Source organism: Prionailurus bengalensis, chromosome B2, assembly GCF_016509475.1.
Source record: "Prionailurus bengalensis isolate Pbe53 chromosome B2, Fcat_Pben_1.1_paternal_pri, whole genome shotgun sequence".
In the NCBI taxonomy this organism is placed as follows: Eukaryota; Metazoa; Chordata; class Mammalia; order Carnivora; family Felidae; genus Prionailurus; species Prionailurus bengalensis.
The window spans coordinates 84,015,052-84,023,852 of record NC_057349.1 but is presented as its reverse complement, the minus strand read 5'-3'; positions in this window follow the sequence as shown (position 1 = coordinate 84,023,852).

Genomic DNA, 8,801 nt, shown 5'->3' with positions numbered 1-8,801 from the left:
AAATATCTGCTATTGGGGCTCCTGGGTGGCTCAGTCGGTTAAGCGTCCGACTTCGGCTCAGGTCATGACCTCACAGTTCGTGGGTTCGAGCCCCGCATCAGGCTCTGTGCTGACAGCTCAGAGCCTGGAGCCTGCTTCAGATTCTGTGTCTCCCTCTCTCTCTGCCCCTCCCCTGCTCATGCTCTGTTTCTGTCTCTCTCAAAAATAAAAACATTAAAATTTTTTTTAAAATATCTGCCATTAATTGAGTACCTACTATGTGAAGTGGCAGTGTTTAGTGCTTCATGTTTATTAGCAATGATAGAGACCATTTATATGTGCCCCTATTTTGCAGCAAATGACTCCAAAGTTCAGAGAATTAACCAAGTTACCTGAGCTCACACAGCTGATGAGGGAGTGGGGCAAACAGGGAAACTCTGTAACCCTTCACTTGATGTTATTTCTGCTAAATTCTAGAGCCATCCTCAGAGGCATTGTGACATTAAGAATAAAAAGACACCTTCAGAGTCTCCTGTGAATCCTTAAATTGTAATCTCACCACACATGCAATGAACGTATCCACACTTGGAGTTGTTCAAGTACGTCCCAACACATGGAAATATACTCTTTTTCATTTCTTCAAACACAAATCATCATGTTAATGTAACAGGAAAATTGCTAACTGTACTCCATTTTCTCTATACACATCTTTTTTTTTCTCCCCTAAGATCTAAGAGCACCTCTGAAACAGTAGTTTATTGGTGTTTAAAATCTTAATGATGAGAGTGAGTCACTGATGAGTAGGAATGACTCCCAGTTAGTTGCAGTTCATAATTTCTTATCTGTCTTTTACTCCCATTCCAAAGACTTTATACACATTTAAAAACCCAGTTCACTTAAGACAATTTATTAGAGGTTAAAATCACTTGGGCTAAAACTAGACCAGACAATATTAAAGGTGCTAAAGAGTATAAATCATCACAAAATGTTGATGTTGTAATTACAGAAACTTCATATATAATTCATATAATTATAGGAATTTCAAAGTGGCCTTGAAAATAACATATGGCCAGTTTTCATGGGAAAAATTTAGTTTTAATTCTCTAAATCTATGGAATGTCTATTATGTTCCAGGCCATGAACAGGTAGAGGTGAATAAATAAAATATGTACAGTCCCCAAACACAGAGCTTGCAGGCATGAAACAGACATCCACAAGTAAGTATATAATTACAGAATATCATAGTGCAAAGAAGAAAAGGAGAGAAGGCTAATAATAATAATTATTATTATAATAATGTGAGAGCCATTATAGGTTGAGAAATCATAGAAAAATTAATAGAAAATAGCATTTCAGGTAAGCACTCGAGAAAAAGTTAGAATACACAGGTGAAAAATGGTAAGTGGAGTGGCCTAGGCAGATCCTAAGTGGCAGTGTGTTTGGCACATTTAAGGAATTGAAATTATCTGTCGGAGCCTGTGACCCAGGCAGATGCTGGAGCAAGGTGATATTATTTCAATAAGCAAAGGCCAGATTCCATAGACCTTAGGCCTAGCATATTAAGGATTTGTATATTATACTAAGGGAAAGATATTAAGGTTTTTAAACATGGGATTGAGATAATTTGATTTAGATCACAGAATCTAATTACCCACAGGATTTAATTAAAACAACATTACAAGTGTGCATAACAATATATGGATTGTGTTGTTTGTCTATAAGTTTTCATATTTGTCTTTAACTTCCTCCTATCTCTTACCCATTGGTCAGCACAGAGGGGCGTAATAAAGGTTTGATTCTGCATAAGGATTAATCAGACCTGATACTTACGGTTCCTTTGATGTTTAATCTCTCTGTGATGAAAACACTGTCATCAAGCTTCCCTCTCTACTCCCTGATTCTCCCCCTAAAGGTGTCATTTGGATATTTACAAGGTACTGGCCAGCTGGGTGATTTCATGGGAGTAGGAAATGGAGAAGGAAGTGTGGTGACTTTCAGATTCTCCTCCTTCTCCAGGCTTCTCCTTCCCTCCCTCTCTTCTACACTATATTCTCCACTCCCCAAATCATCAGAAAAAGCCAGGTTTTCATGTTACTTCAGTTCTGTCAAATCTTCTTAACACCAGGAAGAGGCACTCAGTGCCATTACATGGAAAAACTTTTCCTCAATAATAGGAACACTAAGGGAGCCAGGGTAGCTCAGTTGGTTAAGCGACTGACTTTGGTTCAGGTCATGATCTCACAGTTCCTGAGTTTGAGCTTAGGGCTCTGTGCTGACAGCTCAGAACCTGGAGCCTGCTTCCGATTCTGTCTTCCTCTCTCTCTCTGCCTCTCCCCCTGCTTGCAGATTGTCTCTCTCTCTCAAAAATAAACATTTAAAAAAATTTTTTTAATAGGAAACACTGAGTTCTAATCTCTTGCCTCTTGTAAAAATAAAGTGGAGGTGGAAGAATTCAGATTATTCTCTCTCAACAAAATTCACTACCAAGAGATAGTCTCCCTGCAAAATACCCTCATGGAAGAAGGGTATGTACACCATATTTCTCAGTCTTCATTCTGCAACAAATTCCATTTACACAGCCCCCTCCCTAGATCTTGAGGCAGACAGGTGTTTCCAGAACACTAAGACAAAAAATCATATAATTGGGAAGGCAAAAGAGAAAAGCTCTTTAACAATTTTTAAAGTACTACATTCAGTTGAATAACCTGTAGAGATTGTTTAGAACAGAGATGAAGGTGGTTTGCCCTAAAATGGAGGCAGAGGATTAGTGAGATATGAAGAGAAGGAACAGTGAGACACAGTGATAGATAAGGGGAGAAAGTATCTAAAAACTAAACTAAAAAATGTAATGCACTCCCCAATTCTTCAAAATTTATATATATTTTGAGTGGTTGAAAAATATTTGAATTATAATCCACCATATCAGAAAGAACAAGCATCTTCTTATCATTCAAACATATAAGGAAATTTTCTTATATTTAATAACTTTGAAAGGACTGCCTTCTGCTATTCCTCTGATTTAATTTTTTAAACCTAAAATCTGTAGATAATACACTCTTCCATGGCTGATAATAATAAAAGAAGCTGTCAACTTTCATGGCTGAATTACTATTAAGCCCCAGTGTTTTTATGTTTATACTATTTTGTTTGTAATCATGTTTCCCCATTGCTATTTATGTAAATAATAGTATCAAAAATATACTTTCTGATTTACATGTAAACTTTATCTGAATTTGAATAAGTAAATATGTTACCTGTCATCTAATAATTCAAATTCTAAGAGGAATAAATTACATGTTATGTATACATTTAGGTGGATTCTATTGACTAATGGAAGGTTGAAAACTTACATATCAGGTTAGTCAAAAGTGTTTATTGAACACTCATGTGTCAGGTACTTTTCTAGACACTCCAGTTATAGTAATGAAAAAAAAAAATAACCAAAGCCTTGCCACCATGGAGTTTATAATCCAGTTTGGGGAGACGTGTAATAAAATAAATAATTTTTCATATTCAAAATTACTAAGTGCTTTGGAAAGCAACAAACCAGGGAAGGTGGGTTGAGAACCCTGGACAAGGATGTACCTGCAATGTTTTTAAGTTTATTTTTAAGAGAGACAGAGAACAAGTGGGGGACAGGAAGGGAGAGATGGAGAAAGAGGGAGAATCCAAAGCAAGCTCCAGGTTGGGAGCTGTCAGGGCAGAGCCCAATCTGCAGGGCTACACCCATGAGCCATGCTATCATGATGTGAGCCAAAGTCAGACGCTTACTAACTAAGCCACCCAGGCACCCCTTTCGTTGCAATTTTAGATGGGCAAGCTCAAGGAAGCCTCATTAGGAAGGGCCACTTGGCAAAGATTGAAGGAAGTCAGAGAGCAAACCTGTGAGCATCTAAAAGAAGAGACTTCCGGGAAGACATAGCAGCAAGTATAAAAGCCCTGAGGGGAATGTGCCTTGTGTGTGAGGCAGTGAGGCCCGTGGAGCTGGGGCAGAGCAGAAAGAAGAGGTGAGCATAGTAAAAGGAAGCTGGATCACGTAGAGTCACGTGTACCAGACAGGGAGCCTCAGTGCAAAGGTCGTCTGCTCTGCCACTGTCTGAATCACACAGATATGTTAAGAAAGTAAATACCAAAAGCTATCCATGCAATGTCTGGTGAGTTGAACAAAAATGGCTTTCTTCTAGAAATAACAGAGATTTCTATTTGTCTCACCTAGTTTTTCTTTCAAATATTTTTCTATTATCTGTGCAGGAGGCATTAGTCTCCCGGTGAGTGAAAATTATGTAATCCTGACTCATTGACTCAGTTACATTCAAATGTCAGGTCATTAAAAGCACCTGGGAAACTTACTAAGAATACGTATTACAGGGTCCCATCCCCACAGACACTGCTTCAGAAGTTCCGGAGTGGGAGTGACAGCAACAACAACAGTCTTCGTATTAATAGACACTCTAGTCCACTTTGATGTCTAGAGTCTAGAGGTCACAAATGAAGACTCACTTATCCCAGTGGTGTGTTGTACCTTCAAAACGGCAACAGATTACACGTCCTCAGAACTGTGCTTCCTCTGGAGAATACGTGATTATAATTACAGAATGTTGGAGTCTTTGCTAGTTTAGTGTCTGTCCTCCCAACTAGAGGAAGTTAAACTGATAAAGTTTACTTTATACTTGATATACCTGATGTACTTCTCCGTGATGTAGAAGGCAAGATGCTTTGCTGAGAGCAAGAAGGAAGGGAGTAAAGGGCTGGGAGAATAAAATTAGGAAATGTATACGACATAGGAGAAGTCAACGGTGCAAGAAGGAAAACTGCAGTAAAATAACCTTGTTGAACCAACCATCTGTGCTAGGTTCTGTTGCACAGGATGCTCATAAAATCCTTTCACATTCTGCAAAGAAATGTGTCCAGCCCATTAATGAGTAACCAGAATTGTAGATGAGATAGTAACTTGTCCTTGGTTATTCAGGTAGAAAAAGGTATTGTAAAGCTGAGCTTCAAATCCACGTCCATCTACTTCTAAAGGTATGTCCTGTCAATCGTCCTTTCTGCCTGCCTTGGGAACAATAGAACAATTTTCAAACAGACGAGTGCCCCCAGCTATGTAAGAAAGTTTTTACATTGAGTTTTTAAATTGCATTCTCCATATATTGACTTTTGTCCCACTCTTGTAATTGAAATATGGTTGACATGTGATATTATGTCCTACTCTTTTCTAATCTCATTTTCATATCAGTGCTTTAAAGATAGGTTCCATGCTCCTCGTATCTACTCTATCCAAGACCAGTTCTGAAGTAATGTGGGCTCTTCCAGCTGTCATTAAATCCTCATAGAAACACCTAGATCTTTAACATAGTTGGTACTCACTAATGGTGATCTTGGGCATATTACTAAACCTCTGTACCTCATTTTCCCGCATCTGTAAAAGGAAGATAAGCATGGTAGTAATTCATAAAGTAGTTATATAAAATGTATGTATTTTATATACATACACAGAGAGTGTGTACGTCTATGTTTGTGTGTGTGTGTGTGTGTGTGTGTGTGTGTGTATATGTAAATGCTTCAAATTGTGCATGGTAAATGATAAGTGTTACATAATGTATGCGTCATCATTATCCTCACCATCATCATCTGTGGTTTATAATTATATTGAATTGACTCCACAGCATTTGTGTTCCTTATTTTCTAAATTATATTGCTTTAAGTAAGAATTTACCTCTTCTCTAATTTAAAAAAATATAAAAATAAAGCTTATTTATACCACAATTATACTCTTACAGAAAAGAGCCAGTTCTCAATATTTTTTCACTAAAAGAAAGGAAATGTTTCTACATATAAATTAAATGTATAAAAGTATTATCACATTTGTAATAATTTCTTTATAGAATGGAAAGCATAAACCCAAAGAACTGATTCTGACTCATTTTCTCTTTTGAGAATTTACAGTGAAACGTTTTAATTTGTCTTGGAAAGTTTTCTAAAGGTGATATTTTACATTTAAACTAGAATGCAGCATAAGGACTTTTTTTCTCAGGAAGTACAGAGGAAAAGACCTCCCAGACCTGAGGAGTATTGCAAAGTATTATTTTATCACCCATCCAAACAGTTTTTTTTAATTTTTTTTAATGTTTACTTATTTTTGAGAGAGAGAGAGAGAGACAGAGAGAATGAACGGGGGAGAGGCAGAGAGAGAGGGAGACACAGAATCAGAAGCAGGCTCCAGGCGTTGAGCTATCAGCACAGAGCCTGATTCAGGGCTTGAATTCATGAACCTTGAGATCATGACCTGAACTGAAGCCCAAAGCTTAACCGACTTAACCACCCAGGCATCCCACCCATCCAAATAGCTCTAAGGTTGTTTCCCAGGCCAGACTGGTACACAAGGACTGCTTTTCTCTTAGGTGACTAATCAAGTGACCTATAGGACCAAGAAGAGCTAGAGTTTCCTCCAGTTAGAATAGGCAGGCTCTTAAAAGGGCAATTATTCAGGGCTCCTGTGTGGCTCAGACTCTTGATTTTGGTTCAGGTCATGATCTCATGGTCATGAGATAGAGCCCCATGTTTGGCTCAGTGCCGAGTGTGAAACCTGCTTAAGATTCTCTCTCCCTCTGCCTCTGTCTCTACCCCCCAAGCCCACCCCCTGTCTGTCTGTCTGTCTCTCTCTCTCTCTCTCTCAAAAAAAGGCAATTATTCAAGAATATACAGGATTTGTGAGGCACGTGGGTGGCTCAGTCAGTTGAGTCTCTGACTCTTGTTTTCAGCTCAGGCCATGATCCCAGGGTCATGGGATTCAGGCCCTGCCTGGGGCCCCAGGTGCAGCATTCAGTCTGCTTGAGAGTCCTTCTCTCCCTGCGCCCTTCTCTCATGTTTGCTCTCTCTCACTCTAACATAAATTAAAAAGAGAGAGAGAGAGAGAGAGAGAGAGAGAGAGAGAGAATGATGGATTTATATAAGAACTAAGCTCTAAAGCACAGGCACAGGAAATATTTTAATAATAATTCAATAAAGGGGAAAATTGTATCTTAATTTAATCTAAGTAATAACTATTTTTAGCTTGACACTGATGCTGAACTTCCAGAATACACACTATACATTCAAATAATTTTTGAATCTTGTTAAATGCTTTCTAATGACGATGAGTACTTTGAATCCAGTGCAGTATAATGTTTCTATGTTTAGATGGTGATGATATGACAATGAACGATAGGAAATCATGCTTTACTCTTTTTAGCTATTGAATTAAAAGAATTAAGTTGTCTGAAAGTAATGAATTAAAATGAACTCTTCCTAAGTTATAAGGAGCAAAAATAAACTACATGAAAGACTCTCTTTATTTCTTAAAATTTTAAATTGTTGACTTTCACATTTTAGTTAATGTGTTATATCAGTGCATATATTGGCTTCAACTGGACAGAACTGTTGTTCAGTAACCAGTTTTGTGGATATGCACAAATCATTCAACTTCTCCAAACTCCAAATTCTGTATCTGTAAACTAGGACAGCAATTTCTTCCATCCATCACTGTTTCAAGACATAAATACAATGCATGTGGTATGCTTATCATCCCACTCAGTATATAAATATTAGTAATTATTATTGTGTTAAAAGAGAAAGAGAAAAGTAAAAGCTGTAAATGAAATTATTTTTGCTGATATGCAACTAAAATAGGGAAATATTTTTTTAAATTTTGTTAATGTTTATTTATTTTTGAGAAAGAGAGAGAGAGAGAGAGAGCACAAGCAGTGGAAGGGCAGAGAGAGACGGAGACACAGAATCTGAAGAAGGCTCCAGGCTCTGAGCTCTCAGCACGGAGCCGGAAAAGAGGGTCGAACCCACAAAGTGTGAGATCATGACCTGAGCCGAAGTCGGATGCTTAATCCACTGAGCCACCTAGGCGCTCCAGGAAATATTTTTTGAAGAAATTAATGCCTTCTCCCTTTTACTGTTAATTTTGCCTTTATTCAATTACATATGGAGATTTCCAAGAAGGGAATAAAATTTATTTTCACTTCTACTCTGTTTTCTGATTTGTATTAAAATCTTACTGGACAGGGGCGCCTGGGCGGCTCAGTCGGTTGAGCGTCCTACTTCAACTCAGGTCATGATCTCACCACTTGTGGGTTCGAGCCCCACGTCAGGCTCTGTGCTGTCAGCTCAGAGCCTGGAGCCTGCTTCAGATTCTGTGTCTCCCTCTCTCTCTGTCCCTCCCCTGCTCATGCTTTGTCTCTCTCTGTCTCAAAAATAAATTAATAAAAACATTAAAAAATTTAAAAAAGAAATCTTACTGGACATTGGATAAGAATATTTAGCTTACTCTCATATAGTGTGGTTTTAAAAGTCCAAATATAAATCTACAAAGTTCTAATCAAGTATAGAATACAGTATACCTATCAACCTCCTTCTTTATTCCATCTGACTGTAGTCCCTGAGTTAAAAAAGAAAAGAAAAAAGAAGCCTAAGGTAAATCAGCTTGATTGTTCAGAATACTTCATTCACAGGGCAGCAGCACCCTATTTTCCTTTCCAGTGTAGATGAAAAATGTCTTAGTAATATTGTCTAGTCATTGGATAGCATTGTCCCATGTGACTGAGTACAGAACCAAGGGGAAACCACATACTCCCATTAGCTTCCCAAGGTTCATGTATTTGGTTGTTTGGCTTCAGGCATTCACCCACAGTGCCTTCAGAGCTACTGTTGCATTGGTTCTCAAAATTACCTATAAATTTTGGATCCAGGAATCTCACCATGAAATAAGAAAGACAAAATGTGGAATGGGAAAGGAAATGGAAAATCCTGAAGGACCAAATGAAAGGTATGAGTAC